Source organism: Benincasa hispida, chromosome 12, assembly GCF_027475165.1.
Source record: "Benincasa hispida cultivar pf3 chromosome 12, pf3_genome.v1.1, whole genome shotgun sequence".
In the NCBI taxonomy this organism is placed as follows: Eukaryota; Viridiplantae; Streptophyta; class Magnoliopsida; order Cucurbitales; family Cucurbitaceae; genus Benincasa; species Benincasa hispida.
In genome coordinates, this window is record NC_143489.1 from 51,109,179 (window position 1) to 51,112,331 (window position 3,153).

Consider the following 3,153-nt stretch of genomic DNA (forward strand, 5'->3'; position numbering starts at 1 on the left):
CCTCCCATTTCAGGGGTAAGACCAGGTAGATAGTTGGAGACATAGGGTGCAAGATGAAATTCATGCCTACCCGATTTAGGGATAGAAGAAAGGTTATTCTCTTAAGTACTAAATCCAATTCTTGAACAATGGGCCCCACCCTCTCACTGGGCTGAGGGGGATCTGGTTTAGTGACTGGATCACAAACAAATTATTCATTAGAGAATCAATAGAAACTTAAGGAATAAGACGTAATCTCGAGGATAAAACAGACATTTGACCCCAGCTGTTATTACGAACAACATGTGAAGGGTTAACTTACTAATCATTGTTATATCGAGTGGACATAATATATCTACAGTGTGGGGAGTGCAACTATAGACTTTAGTGGAGTGACCCATTAGTTAACGAATGGGGGTTAATTTGGTGTAAAGAGTTTAGCCAATTAATCTTAGATCATTGGAGCCCATGATCTGTAGGTCCACAAGCTCCCCCTACTAGCTCGTTAATGGATTAGCTTTAGAGTAGCATGATAAGTTAATTTGAAACGTTCAAATTAGAATTGAGGGAATAATTATATGAGATATAATTACACGTTTAATTTTGGGATTAAATGAAATTGGAGAATTTAATTAATATTTAAATATGATTTAAATATTAAATTCATGAAGGTGGAATTTGTGTAAAATTAATTTAATATTTGATATTAAATTAATTAGAATTAATTAAATTGTTTAATTAATTATTTATTATTAATTTTATTATAAAATTAATTTATGAAATTAATTTTGTAAAATTAATAAATTTTTTCAGTTTTGAAAAACAAAATTGATTTTAGAAATCATTTTGAAAACCAAAATTGGGAAAACACAAGAAAAGAGAAAAGTTGAATTTCTCCACTAAACACCTTCAAGTTACTCACAACAATCTCACTTGCTCTTGCTTCAATACTCCAAGCATGAACTACATCTCATGCAGCCTTCTTCTTTGCATGAATGTCCTGTAATAAATAGAAAAGATGGAAGTGGAATTAGAGCATGCATCAGTTGGATTTTTACTGAAAATTTTGAGTTGAAGAAAGTGTTCTTCAAGTGGATGCAACATTGAGTCCTCCACATTCAAGTTTATTTTGAGTCCTACAACTCAATCTAAAGCTCCAAGTGAATAATATGGAAGATCTTGGGGTGTTCATAAGAAGATTTGGAGAAAACTTGCAACTAAATTCGAGATTAAAGAAGTTCTACAAAGATATGACTTGAAACCCTCTTATTATTGTATGAGCATGCTTTATTTACAGCCAAAATTAATGATTTAGAATGCTTATTGATCCTTGTTGCTTCCACTGCATGCTGATATACTCCTTCAATGTAAAGAAATGGCTAGCTGCCCAGGTCCAAATGAAAGATTTGGGTGAGGCACAATTTGTTCCAGGGATCCAAATCATCAAGGACCATAAGAACAAAATATTGGCCTTGTCTCAAGCATTGTATATTGACAAGATGCTTGTCAGATATTCAATTCACAATTCCAAGAGGGGTTTATTACCTTCCACATATAGAATTGTATTGTCTAAGAAACAGTGTCCTATGACTCCTTAAGAGGTTGAGGAAATGAGACAAATTCTCTATGCATCGATCGTGGGCAGCATTATGTATGCCATGTTATGTACAAGGTCAGACATTTGCTATGCAGTAGAGATTTTCAGTAGATATCAATCCAATCCAAGACGAGATCACAGGGCAGTGGTTAAAACAATCCCCATTATCTACAGAGAACGAGGGACTATATGTTTTTGTATGGAGCTAAGGATTCGATCCTTACAGAATACACAAACTCTGATTTTTAGACTAATAAGGATTCAAGGAAATTAACATCATGATCTATATTCACTCTTAATGGAGGGCTATATTGTGGTGAAGCATCAAACAAGGATACATCGAAGACTTCATAATGGAAACTTGTTGGGAATGGTGTTCTAAATCTCCTTGTAATCTCGTAGTTTGTAAACTCTGTATAAACATATTGTTGTGAACAAAATAAGTGTTATTTTATAAGCATATACTCAATCCAATAAACTAAGATCCGAGGTTATTTCATGTAATTTAAATAAGTATGTAGAGACATATAGGTAGATCTTGTTTAAATAATAACCTACATAGTCTGTAGTAAATGGATAAGGTTGGGTACCTTATCCTGGTGATACTACGGATATGGCCTGCTTCGTAGGTGTTACAAGTGTTGTAAAGTACTACAAATGATCTGATTCTGATCATTCACATGGAGACATGCGAGAGGGGGTATCCTATACAAAGAGTTTGTATAAGACCGAACTACGAAATGATTCGTCTCTTTATATAACGCCGTTAATAATAGAGACTTATATTTCACTAGGATGACTATAGGTGACTTGACTTGAATCCTGAGTGAGTTGTGAACTCCTGCTCATGAAGGCGGTCCTTTGATTTGTATGGGTGAGAGTGGCCAGATTGTCAACTCAACAAGCCTACCATTTTGGGGATTCGTCTGACTGGGGAGCTGGGAACTCAGCTACACAAGATGGAATTCACTCCTTCCCCGATGCAGGGGCAAGTAGATAAATTGATCCCTTAAAGGCTGATTACAGGGCTTGAACATAGTGACCACACCCTCTCCCGGCCCGAGAGGACTTGGTCGTCGTGGGACTATGACTTATTGTTCATTAGAAGAATCAGTGATACTTAAAGAGTTAGATGTAACTATAGGGGAAAAACGATATTTTGGCCCAGCTATACTTACGAGCAATTTGTGAAGGGTCATCACACTATTGATTGGTTATATTCAATGGACACATAAATTTTTATGTAGTGCGAAGAGTGTAGTTGTCAGTCTTTAGTGAAGTGACCGGCAATTAACAGATATTGGGTAATTTAATTAAAGAGTTTAATTAATTATCCAAGTACTGTAAAAGCTTCAATCTACAGGTCCATAAGGTCCCCACTGTAGCTCAATAGGGATTTAGTCTTTGGATTAATTTGAAGTGTTCAAATTAATTGAGGGAATTAATTATATATGATATAATTAATTATAATGTATTTGATACATTATATATGAGAGGAATTTGAATATGATTCAAATACCAATTATATGAATGAGATTCATGTAATTAAATATAAATACGATTTATATTGAGCGGAA